This window comes from Cupressus sempervirens, chromosome 7 (assembly GCF_028749045.1).
Source record: "Cupressus sempervirens isolate cs-2001-9-10 chromosome 7, ASM2874904v1, whole genome shotgun sequence".
In the NCBI taxonomy this organism is placed as follows: Eukaryota; Viridiplantae; Streptophyta; class Pinopsida; order Cupressales; family Cupressaceae; genus Cupressus; species Cupressus sempervirens.
In genome coordinates, this window is record NC_143124.1 from 686,529,462 (window position 1) to 686,542,819 (window position 13,358).

The 13,358-nt window shown below is 47.1% G+C and overlaps 1 non-coding gene and 2 pseudogenes across 1 annotated transcript; all 3 read left to right on the top strand.

The window, feature by feature from the left end:
* Positions 1 to 9,010: 9,010 nt before the first annotated feature.
* On the top strand, positions 9,011 to 9,613 carry LOC149548658 (18S ribosomal RNA; annotated as a pseudogene; the record flags this gene model as incomplete).
* A 751-nt stretch (positions 9,614 to 10,364) lies between these two features.
* LOC149548659 (5.8S ribosomal RNA) lies at positions 10,365 to 10,518 on the top strand. Its single transcript, XR_016355001.1, has one exon. It is a non-coding gene; the product is annotated as a 5.8S ribosomal RNA (ribosomal RNA).
* A 224-nt stretch (positions 10,519 to 10,742) lies between these two features.
* On the top strand, positions 10,743 to 13,091 carry LOC149548660 (25S ribosomal RNA; annotated as a pseudogene).
* The last annotated feature ends 267 nt before the right edge of the window (positions 13,092 to 13,358 follow it).

A 13,358-nucleotide genomic window follows, 5' to 3' on the forward strand; every position in this document is an offset into this window, starting at 1 on the left:
GATTTGGCAGTGGTTGCCATTCTACACTGTGTCTGTTCTACGATTTCGAAGTTAATCTAATGGCGAGCCCTAGTCTATAGCCATGAGGTAGGTGCTTGGTGCTCTAGAAAATTTTTTTGCATGCCTATCACGGCTACAATGGGAGAGGTGGTTGCCACGAGCCTCTCCCATGCCCCCCTCATTGATTCAACACCGCTGTGAGGGCGGATGGATATGTTAGATTTTGAAACGGTGGATGCCGACGTTGAATAAATTAGAGGGGCATGAAGCCCACCCTCGAGGGTGCTATTCCTAGACTCTCCTTTAGATCATGTTTTCTTGTCCCTCAACTGGCACAATTTTGAAAAAAGGTTTGGCAGCGGATGCCAACCCTCACTGCGTCTACTTGGTAATTTTAAAACTTGATCTAAAATGGGAGCCCTTGTCTAGCACCTCCGTCCAGTGTTGCTCGGGTATTGCATAAATTTTTGCTATCAGCGTGAATCCCCCAATGAATGCCTACCCTTGGACCCTCTCTTAGATCACCTTCCTCGATCACTTGACCGACGCAATTATGGAAGAGACTTGGCAGCGATTGCCATTCTACATCGTGTCTGTTCCATGATTTCGAAGTTGATCTACTAATGGCGAGCCCTTGTCCAGCCATGACGTGGGTGCTTGGGGCTCGAGAAATTTTTTGCATGCCTATTGTGGCTACAATGGGAGAGGTGGTTTCTGTGAGCCTCTCCTGTGCCCCCCTCATTGATTCAATGCCGGTGTCAGGGCGGATGGATATGTCGGATTTTGAAACGGTGGATGCCGACATTGAATCAATTAGAGGGGCATGAAGCCCACGCTCGAGGTGGTATTCCTGGACTCTCCTTTAGATCTTGTTTTGTTGTCACTCAGCTGGCACAATTTCAGAAAAAGGTTTGGTAGTCGTTGCCAGCCCTCACCGCGTCTACTTGGTGATTTTAAAACCTGATCTAAAATGGGAGCCCTTGTCTAGCACCTCCGTGCGGTCTTGCTTGGGTATTGCATAAATTTTTGCTATCGGCGTGAATCTCCCAATGAATCCCTAGCCTTGGACTCTCTCTTAGATCACCTTCTTCAATCACTCGACCGACGCAATTACAAAAGAGGCTTGGCAATGGTTGCCATTCCACAGCGCGTCTGTTCAGCAATTTTGAAGTTGATCTAATGGCGAGCCCTTGTCTAGCCATGAGGTGGGTGCTTGGGGCTCTAGCAATTTTTTATGTGCCTATTGCAGCTACAATGGGAGCTTTGATAACAAAAGCTCTTGGTGACCCTCCCTAATAGAATCAGTTCTGGTGTTTGCAAAAGACACGTTATTCGAATTTGGAATATTGGCACCAGCATCATTTCTATTAGGAGGGTCATGAAGCCATCCCAATTTTGCTATACGAGGGCTCTCTCCCTAGAGTCATTCTCTACGCAACAACTTCTTTGGCACAAAGTTTTTAGAATGGTTTGGCAGCGGTTGTCGTTCCAATGGTGCCGTTGTGGTGGTTGCCTGGGCAGTGATCTGAAGGGCGAGCCATCGTCTAGCAGTTGGGCTACGCATCACGAGTGACAAGGGAGCCTTTGTTATCGGAAGATCCCTATGGCCATTCGATTAGAAGAGCCATTGCTTGTGTGAGCAAGGATGAATGCAACCTCGGATTCCAAATGAAATCAACGATGTCGGATCTATATAAGAGTGGAATGAAGCAGTAGTAGCCCATTTGCTATGTGCGACTCCCCAAAGTTTCTCTTCTTTCTCACTCCATTGCCACAATTTTGGGAGTTGTTCGATAGTAGTTGTCATTCCAATGTGTCATTGCGGTGATCTGGAGAGTGATGCTAAGGGCGGGAGCTTGTGTCTAGAATTTGGGATGTTTGTGCGAGCGAGCAGGGTAGCTTCTCTTATCAGAACCTCTCCGTGGCCTTTGTATATAGACCCAGTGGCAATGATATCGATGGATACGAGCCCTTGGATTCCAAATTTTTTCATAGCTAACATTGGTTTTTTCGAGAGATGGGCACGAAAGCACATCCTGATTGCTACGCGGGAGCTCCCTAAGGTCGCCTCTGTGCTAACTCGATCGGCACAACATTGGGAATGGTTCAAAAACGGTTGTCATTCCAATGTGTCATCAGGGGATGTCTTGGAAAGTGGTGTTTCTTTCAAGGGAAAGCTCGTGTCTCACACTTGGATTGTGCATTGTGTCACAAGTGAATGGGGAGATCTCTCTGTGAACGGTGGCATGGTGATTGCAAGAAAAAATTGACTTAGTCTGAGCCATTGGCCTCGGGCCATTGTGACGGCCTTGCAATTTCTCTTTAATTGCAACCTATGTTTGCACAGTAGCAGAGTTTGCATGTAAAGATGGGCCTTGTTCTTGAGAGTTCTAGGAGATGACCTACAAAACTTTTGGATTGGGCCCCTTCAAGGTGAAATTCATCCAGTTGATCCGAAGAGCATGATGACCATTTCAGTCCCTTGGCTCCATGAACTCACATCTCCTAACTGATGACAGTCTTTTTCTCCTCTGCCGACCTCATAAATAATTGTGTCGTGAATGGTTGTTTGGTCAGAATTTTCAAGGATTTGGATTTTTAAGGTAGTTGTCGATGTGTTTGCTAATTTCTAATGTAGAGCGAGCCTTGCACTAATAGCTTATATAGGAGAGGTGGTTTCCACGAGCCTCTCCCATGCCCCTCTCATTGATTCAATGCTGGTGTCAAGGCGGATGGATATGTCAGATTTAAAAATAGTGGACGCTGATGTTGAATCAATTAGAGGGGCATCAAGCCCACCCTTGATGTGCTATTCCTTGACTCTCCTTTAGATCATGTTTTCTTTTCACTTAGCTGGTGCAATTTTGGAAAAAGGTTTGGCAGCGGTTGCCAGTCCTCACTGCGTCTACTTGGCGATTTTAAAACTTGATCTAAAACGGGAGCACTCGTCTAGCACCTCCGTCCGAAGTTGCTCGGGTATTGTATAAATTTATGCCATCGGCATGAATCCCCCAATGAATGCCTACACTTGGACCCTCTCTTAGATCACCTTCTTCGATCACTCGACCGACGCAACTACGGCAAAGACTTAGCAGCGGTTGCCATTCTACACCACGTCTGTTCTGCGATTTCGAAGTTGATCTAATAGTGAGCACTTGTCTCTAGCCATGAGGTGGGTGCTTGGTCCTCTAGCAAAATTTTTTGCATGCCTATCATAGATACAATTGGAGAGGTGGTTGTCACAAGCCACTCCCGTGCCCCCCTCATTGATTCAACACCGCTATCAAGGCGGATGGATATGTCAGATTTTGAAATGGTGGACGCTGACATTGAATCAATTAGAGGGGCATGAAGCTCACCATTGAGGCTGATATTCCTAGACTCTCCTTTAGATCATGTTTTCTTGTCACTCAGCTGGCACAATTTCAGAAAAAGGTTTGTCAGCGGTTGCCAGCCCTCACCGCGTCTACTTGGTGATTTTAAAACTTGATCTAAAACGGGAGCCCTCGTCTAGCACCTCCGTCCGGTGTTTCTTGGGTATTGCATAAATTTTTTTCATCGGCGCGAATCCCCCAATGAATGACTACGCTTGGACCCTCTCTTAGATCACCTTCTTTGATCACTAGATCGACGCAATTATGGAAGAGACTTGGCAGTGGTTGCCATTCTACACCGTGTCTGTTCTGCAATTTCAAAGTTGATCTAATCGTGAGCCCTTGTCTCTAGCCATGAGGTGGGTGCTTGGCACTCTAGTAAAATTTTTTGCATGCCTATCACGGCTACAATGGGAGAGGTGGTTGCCGCGAGCCTCTCCCGTGCCCCCCTCATTGATTCAACGCCGCTGTCAGGCCAGATGGATATGTCAGATTTTGAAACGGTGGATGCCGACGTTGAATCAATTAGAGGGGCATGAAGCCCACCCTTGAGGGTGCTATTCTTGGACACTCCTTTAGATCATGTTGTCTTATCACTCAGTTTATGCAATTTCAGAGAAAGGTTTGGCAGTGCTTGCCAGCACTCACTGTGTCTACTTGGTGATTTTAAAACTTGATTGAAAACGGGAGCCCTCGTCTAGCACCTCCGTTCGGTGTTGCTTGGGTTTTGCATAAATTTATGCCATCGGCACGAATCCCCCAACGAATGCCTAGGCTTGGATCCTCTCTTAGATCACCATCTTCAATCACTCGATCGACTCAATTACAGAAGAGACTTGGCAGCGGTTGGCATTATACACCACGTCTGTTTTGTGATTTCGAAGTTGATCTAATGGCGAGCCCTTGTCTATAGCTATGAGGTGGGTGCTTGGTGCTCTAGCTAAATTTTTTGCATGCCTATCACGGCTACAATGGGAGAGGTGGTTTCCACGAGTCTCTCCCATGCCACCCTCATTGATTCAATGCCAATGTCAGGGCGGATGGATATGTCAGATTTTGAAATGGTGGACATCGATGTTGAATCAATTAGAGGGGCATGAAGCCCACCCTCGAGGGTGCTATTCTTGGACTCCCCTTTAGATCATGCTTTCTTGTCACTCAGCTGGCACAATTTCGGAAAAAGGTTTGGCAGCAGTTGCTAGCCCTCACCGCGTCTACTTGGTGATTTTAAAACTTGATCTAAAACAAGAGCCCTCGTCTAGCACCTCCATCCAGTGTTGCTCAGGTATTGCATAAATTTATGCCATCGGCATGAATCCCCCAACAAATGCCTATGCTTGGACCCTCTCTTAGATCACCTTCATTGATCACTCAACCAACACAATTACGAAAGAGACTTGGCAGCGGTTGCCATTCTACACCGCGTCTATTCTACAATTTCAAAGTTGATCTAATGGTGAGCCCTTGTCTTTAGCCATGAGGTGGGTGCTTGGCACTCTAGCAAAATTTTTTGCATGCCTATTGTGGCTACAATGGGAGAGGTAGTTTGCTACGAGCTTCTCCCATGCCCCGCTCATTGATTCAATGCCGTTGTTAGGGCGGATGGATATGTCAGATTTTGATATGGTGGACACCGACGTTGAATCAATTAGAGGGGCATGAAGCCCACCCTCGTGGGTGCTATACCTAGACTCTACTTTAGATCATATTTTCTTGTCACTCACCTGGCGTAATTTTGAAAAAAGGTTTGGCAGTGGTCGCTAGCCCTCACTGCGTCTACTTGGTGATTTTAAAACTTGATCTAAAATGGGAGCCCTCGTCTAGCACCTCTGTCCGGTGTTGCTCGGGTGTTGCATAAATTTATGCCATCGGCACGAATCCCCCAATGAATGGCTATGCTTGGACCCTCTCTTAGATCAACTTCTTCGATCACTCGACCGATGCAATTACAGAAGAGACTTGGCAGCGGTTGCCATTCTACACCGCATCTGTTCTATGATTTTGAAGTTGATCTAATGGTGAGCCCTTGTCTATAGCGATGAGGTGGGTGCTTTAGCGCAATAGAAAATTTTTTTGCATGCCTATCATGGCTACAATGGGAGAGGTGGTTGCCACATGCCTCTCCCGTGCCCCCCTCATTGATTCAACGCCGCTGTCAGGGTGGATGGATATGTCAAATTTTGAAACGGTGGACACCAACGTTGAATCAATTAGAGGGGCATGAAGCCCACCCTCGAGGGTGCTATTCCTGGACTCTCCTTTAGATCATGTTTTCTTGTCACTCAACTGGCGCAATTTTAGAGAAAAGGTTTGGCAGTTGTTGCTATCCCTCACCACGTCTTTTTGGTGATTTTAAAACTCGATCTAAAATGGGAGCCCTCATCTAGCACCTTCGTCCAGTGTTGCTCGGGTATTGCATAAATTTATGCCATCGGCACGAATTCCCTAATGAATGCCTACACTTGGACCCTCTCTTAGATCACCTTCTTCGATCACTCGACCGACACAATTACGAAAGAGACTTGGCAGCGGTTGCCATTCTACACTACGTTTGTTCTGCGATTTTGAAGTTGATCTAATGGCAAGCCCTTGTCTCTAGCCATGAGGTGGGTGCTTGGCACAATAGCAAAAAAATTTTCCCGCCTATCATAGCTACAATGGGAGGCTTTGATAAAAAAAGCTCTCGGCAACCCTCCCCAATAGAATCGGTGCTGGTTTTCGAGAAAGACACGTTATTCGGATTTCGAATATTGGCACCAACATCATTTCTATGTGAAGGGCCATGAAGCCATATCGATTTTGCTATGCGAGTGCTCTCTCCCTAGAGTCATTCTCTTCGCAACAACTTCTTTGGCACAAAATTTTTGGAATGGTTCGACAATGGTTGTCGTTCCAATGGTGCCGTTGTGGTGGTTGCCTGGGCAGCGATCTGAAGGGCGAGTCATCGTCTAGCAGTTGGGCTGTGCATCACGAGTGACAAGGGAGCCTTTGTTATTGGAAGCTCCCCATGGCCATTCGATCAGAAGAGCCATTGCTCGTGTGGGCAAGGACGAATGCAACCTCGAATTCCAAATGAAATCAGCAACATCGGATCTGTATATAAGAGCAGAATGAAGGAGCAACCCGTTTGCTATGCGCCTCTTCCCAAAGTTGCTCTTCTTTCTCACTCCATTGACACAATTTCGGGAGTTGTTCAACAGCAGTTTTCATTCCAAAGTCTCATTGCAATGATCTGGAGAGCGATGCTAAGGGCAGGAGCTTGTGTCTAGAATTTGGGATTTTTGTGCGAGCGAGCAAGGGGGGCTTCTATTCTCAGAACCTCTCCGTGGCCTTTGTATATAGACCCAGTGCTGACGATATCGATGGATGTGAGCCCTTGGATTCCAAATTTGTTCATAGCTAACATTGGTCTTTGTGAGAGATGGGTACGAAAGCACATCCTGATTGCTACACGGGAGCTCCCCAAGGTCGCCTCTGTGCCAACTCAATCGGCACAACATTGGGAATGGTTTGACAGTGTTTGTTCCAATGTGTCATTGGGGGATGCCTTGGAAAGTGGCCTTTCATGGGTGAGCTCACATCTAGCATTTGGATTGTGCATCACATCACTAGTGAATGGGGAGATCTCTCTATGAACGAAGGCATGGTGATTGCAAGAGAAAATTGACTTAGTCAGAGCATTGGCCTCGGGCCATTGTGACAGCCTTGCAATTTCTCTTTAATTGCAACCTATGGTTGTGCAGTAGCAGAGTTTGCATGTAAGATGGGCCTTGTTCTTGACAGTTCCAGGAGATGACCTCTAGAACTTTTGGATTGGGCCCCTTCAAGGTGAAATTCATCCAGTTGATCGAATGAACCTCGATGTGCTTGTATCTATTCCGAGACGGTAATGATGGTCATTAATCTATGGTGGTGAGTATATCCCATTCGGTAATCGCAGTGGTAGAGCTGGTGGGAATTACTTGTCACTTTGTTTTGTTGGATATACCCTATATGTAGGTGTCTGCATGGCTTGCAACACACTGCAGATTTGGTGTTCGATTCTAAGATGCGCTTGTTACTGAGTGTGTATGGAGATGTATCTTTTAGCCAAGGGCTCTCTCTCATTGGCACATTCTATCATTGCATTTTTATCCTTCTCGGATGGCAAGAAGGAAAGAGATGGTTGCACAGGTGCATTGCTTGATGTCGATAATTTCATCAAGGGTCCACTCTCCACCATAAGTTTTTGATGATTGGCAGAGCCTTGGGATTGAGAGGGGGGATGGCGAAAGGTTTGGTTGCCACATAATTTATTCACTAGTGTGTTCTCGATGCGTGCTCGCCTCTTCACTATTTTATCCTACAGATGTGCATGGCACTATCATGACAGCCTTTGTGGTCTGGGCTAGTAGAAGCATAGAGTATTACCAATAATTTTTGTTTGGATGCGAAAACTCTCCATGCCTTGTCCTGCCCTGTGTGATTTGAACGGCTGTGGCTCATGGGTTCTATGGGAGATACTCTTCTTTAGCTCCCCCCTAAAGAGAGCCTTGGAAATGGATGTCTCTGAGTGTCCTTACTCGGTCGTGTGCATGGTGTACATCTTTTCATTATGACTCTACTGCGAGCATTTGTGATTCGAGCATTTTAGGGGAACGGGTTTTGTACGAGATGTTCTTCTCGAGCTCCTACGAACCAGAGCGCTCATCTTTGCAATGCTCTGACAAGTGCAGGCCCAACATGTCTGTCTAGGGGAGGAAATTGCACAAATGCTTTTTGCTGAGATGTGGGTGCTCGCAGGTGGTTCCCTCGCATTGCAGTTCTTTGGTATGTGCATGTGCATGAGATTGAAGCTTGTCCGACAATGCTAGTGTGAGTGTTCACCCATAGGAACTTTTTTGTACCTGTGCTAGCAGATCACGTGTCACAGGGAATGGTTAGTGAGATTGTGCTAGGAAAGGAGATATTTTCCAGAGGTTAGACATGTCTGTGTATGCGGGCAGGCTCTCATCACCTATAAATGTGCAGAGGGGGTGTTATACATGATGCCCTTGAGAGGCCTTATAATTGAGGTGGTCACGTGCACAGTGATGCCCTCACCAATTGCATAACCAGCCATGTTTTTGACTCACACAGCCCTTCACTCTTCAGCACGATGGTCTCCGTTGGCACTTCGGCAACTAGCTCTTCATCATGGGAAAATGTTTGTTGTGATCAAGAAGGATTTTTTCTGTGCGGGTGCACCTCAATAGGCATGTAGGAGGCATATGCATGGGAAATGGATGTCTCTGAGTGGCCTTACAATTGAGGTGGCTACGTGCACGGTGCATCTTGTATAGACTCAAGGCTTCTTTTTGAGTAGTGGCGATAGCAATTTTGAGGGTAAAGGGTTCCGTACGGGATGTTCTTCCCAGGTGCTTATGAATCGAGGCTCCTTGTTCGACCCTCTCTGATCGACGATGGGACACTTTCCTCTTGTGTGAAATCTTTGAGCGTTGCGAGTCCTACATGTGCTGTGAACGTCATTCTTGTTGCTTGTACGGTGGATTATATTTGGATGCATGACGGAGCGAATGCAAATTTTGGTTTCCCATCATGGCGGGCATCCCTTGGCTGTAGAAGGTCTTGGGGGTCCCCTTGTTGTTAGAAGCTACCTGGTCAATCCTGCCAGTAGTCATATGCTTGTCTCAAAGATTAAGCCATGCATGTCTAAGTATGAATTATTTCAGACTGTGAAACTGTGGATGGCTCATTAAATCAGTTATAGTTTCTTTGATGGTACTTTACTACTTGGATAACTGTAGTAATTCTAGAGCTAATACATGCACCAAATTCCAACTCTCAGAAGAGATGTATTTATTAGATAAAAGGTTGGTGTAAGCTCGCCCACTATTCTGGTGATTCATGATAACTCGACAGATTGCACGGCCTTTGTGTTGGTGAAGCTTAATTCAAATTTCTACCCTATCAACTTTCGATGGTAGGATAGAGGCCTACCATGGTGGTCACGGGTGATGGAAAATTAGGGTTCTATTTCAGAGAGGGAGCCTTAGAAATGGCTACCACATCCAAGGAAGGCAGCAAGCGCGCAAATTACCCAATCCTAACACGGGGAGGTAGTGACAATAAATAACAATACTGGGCTCATCGAGTCTGGTAATTGGAATGAGTACAATTTAAATCCCTTAATGAGGATCCATTGGAGGGCAAGTATGGTGCTAGCAGCCATGGTAATTCCAGCTCCAATAGCGTATATTTAAGTTTTTGCAGTTAAAAAGCTCATAGTTGGACCTTGGGTCGTCACGGTCAGTCTGCCTTTTGGGTGTGCACTAGCCCTCACGTCCCTTATGCCGACGGCGTGTTCTTGGCCTTAATTGGCTAGGTCGCAGTTCCGACACCATTTTGGCGCCAAGCTACGAGTCCAGTGCCGTCGAGGTTGAGGGTCACATCGAATGCCCATGATCGAAAGCGTGGATTCCTCGCAGGGTGAAGAAGAGACTCGGATGCAATATGGATTAGGATAGGTGCCTTCGAATGACGTTCGCATTGGAGCGAGAGGTCTCTGCTCGATTGCAGTTCAGAGGGGGTTCGGGCCTCATCCCCTGTTGAGATTTCATGGTCTGATCATGTGTGTGTTGCTATGCCAGGGATCCATCATTTTGACGACGGCAAGTCAGGACTACCACAACCCCCCGTTGCCTTGCCCAGGTGTGTTGACTCGTCGCTCGTAGCGTTCTATGTTTAGGATGGGTGCACTCACATGATTTGCTAGGCAGGGGCCCCATCCACTGACATGGCTCTCCCATGCGTCACCTCCCACCTTTGCAAGGTGATGGGCTGAGGACACACCACAGCGTTCCTCGTCGCACCCATTGGGTGCTCGGGGTTCAGAATGTGTCAACACCCAACACACAGGTGCATCGCGCACCTTAGAAATCCAAAGAATGAAGCGTGAGCCAATGCCTTGTGTGCTTGGGTTGCTGAAAGACAAAAACAAAACAAAATCATGAGTCTTGGCAATGGATATCTCAGCTCTCGCCATGATGAAGAATGTAGCAAAATGCGATACTTAGTGTGAATTACAGAATTTTGTGAATCATCAAGTCTTTGAACGCAAGTTGCCCCCGAGGCCTCAGCCAAGGGCACGTCTGCTTGGGCATCGCACTACAAAATTTTTCCCTCCCTAGTAAGGAGCAGAGATGGCCGTCCGTGTCTGCAAGTGGCACGCGATTGACTGAAATGAGCACGAGGTCCGTCGATCCATCGCGACGAGCACTGGCTTGCAAAGGCCGGCGTTGGTTTGCATCAATCGAACAATTCCTCGCGAGGAACTTTATTCTAGGCTTAGTGGCCCACCGCAGTGTGGGCATTGCTGCATCTTTACCACATCCCCAAGTCAGGCATGAGTACCCACTGAGTTTAAGCATATCAATAAGTGGAGGAAAAGAAACTTACCAGGATTCCCCTAGTAACGGCGAGCAAACCGGGAAGAGCCCAGCATGAAAATCAACAACCGCGCCTATCGAATTATAGTTTGTAGAAGCATCCTTAGTGATGGACTAGGCCCAAGTCCCCTAGAAGGGGGCACTGGAGAGGGTGAGAGCCCTGTCGGGCCCAGACCCTATCGCACTATGAGGTGCTGTCGGTGAATCAGGTTGTTTGGGAATGCAACCCTAATCGGGTGGTAAATTTTGTCCAAGGCTAAATACAGGCGCCGAATCAACTAGCCCTGAAAATGGATGGCACTAAAGTGCACAACCTATACTCGGTCGTCGGGGCAAGTGCCAGGCTCTGATGAGTAGGAGGATGTGGGGGTTGTTGTGAAACCTTGGGCGTGAGCCTGGGTGGACCGGCCCCCGGTGCAGATCTTGGTGGTAGTAGCAAATATTCAAATGAGAACTTTGAAGACTTAAGTGGGGAAAGGTTCCATGTGAACAGCACTTGGAAATGGGTTAGTCGATCTTAAGAGATGGGGAAACCCTATTTCAAGGGTGCACTTTGCACGATCATCGAAAGGGAATCGGGTTAATATTCCTGAACCGAGACATGGCGGCAGATGGCAATGTTAGGAAATCTTGAGACGTCAGTGGGGGCCCCGGGAAGAGTTATCTTTTCTTTTTAACAGCCTGCCCACCATAAAATTGGTTCAACCGAAGATAGGGTCCAACGGTTGGAAGAGCACCGCACGTCCCACGGTGTCTGGTGCACCTTTGGCAGCCCTTGAAAATCTAGAGGACTGAGTAGCATTCACGTCCAATCATACTCATAACTGCATCAGGTCTCCAAGGTGAATAGCCTCTGGTCAATAGAAAAATGTAGGTAAGGGAAGTTGGTGGCCTGCCCGAGCTGCTCCCGCGGCGAGGGTGGGCCGTCGCTTGCCGATCGGGTGACGGACGCAGGATGCCCCCTTCGGAGGGCTTTCCCTAGGCGGCGAATAGTCGACTCAGAACTGGTACAGACAAGGGGAATCTGACTGTTTAATTAAAATAAAGCATTGCGATGGTCCCTGCGGATGCTGACACAATGTGATTTCTGCCCAGTGCTCTGAATGTCAAAGTGAAGAAATTCAACCAAGCGCGGGTAAACGATGGGAGTAACTATGACTCTCTTAAGGTAGCAAAATGCATTGTCATCTAATTAGTGATGCGCATGAATGGATTAACGAGATTCCCACTGTCCCTATCTACTATCTAGCAAAACCATAGCCAAGGGAATGGGCTTGGTGGAATCAGCGGGGAAAGAAGACCCTGTTGAGATTGACTCTAGTCTGACTTTTTGAAATGACTTGAGAGGTGTAGAATAAGTGGGAGCTTTCGGGCGCAAGTGAAATACCACTACTTTTAATGTTATTTTAATTATTTTGTGAGGCGGAGACAGGGCAATGCCCCTGTTTTTGGCCTTAAGGTGCGTCTAGGCGTGCCGATTTGGGCGGAAGACATTGTCAGGTGGGGAGTTTGGCTGGGGTGGCACATCTGTTAAAAGATAACACAGGTGTCCTAAGATGAGCTCAACAAGAACAGAAATCTCGTGTGGAACAAAAGGGTTAAAGTTCATTTGATTTTGATTTTTAGTATGAATATAAACCGTGAAAGCGTGGCCTATTGATCCTTTAGACTTTCAAAATTTGAAGCTAGAGGTGTCAAAAAAGTTACCACAGGGATAACTTGCTTGTGGCAGCCAAGCGTTTATAGTGACATTGCTTTTTGATCCTTTGATGTCGGCTCTTCCTATCATTGTGAAGCATAATTCACCAAGTGTTGGATTTTTCACCACCAATAGGGAACGTGAGCTGGTTTTAGACCATAATGAGACAAGTTAGTTTTACCCTACTGATGATCTGTGCCATGATAGTAATTCAACTTAGTACGAGAGGAACCATTGATTCACACATTTGGTCATCGCACTTGGTTGAAAAGCTAGTGGCACGAAGCTACTATGTGTCAGATTATGACTAAATGCCTCTAAGTCAGAATCCACGCTAGATGCAGTGCATATCTCTCTCCAACTGCATCGTGACCCGCAGTAGGGGTGCTCTTGCACTCCTAGAGGCCCGTGTCATTGGCCATCTCCGATTGGCGCACTAGCCTGTTGGAGCAACCTTGGATATTAACTTCGAGCGGTTGGCGAGAAGAATCTTTTGCAGACGTCTTAAATAAGCAATGGGGTATTGTAAGTGGCAGAGTGGCCTTGCTGCCACGATCCACTGAGATTCGGCCCTCTGTCGCCTCGATTCGTAAAACCTTTTTTGACTCTGAGGCGGGTGGGATTTGTAATTTGCATGAGGGCGAGAAAATCTCCCAAGTGCCAAATTTTGGGTGGGGGTGGGGTTTGCAAGGTTTTTTCTTGTGAGCTCGTAACAATCTCTCAGGTGCCAAATTCTCGGCAGGTGGGGTTTGCAATTTGTGCGAGTGCGGGAAAATCTTCCAAGTGCCAAATTTTGGGCGGGTGGCATTTGCAATTTTTTGTGAGGGTGGGAAAACTCTCCTAAGTGCCAAATTTTGA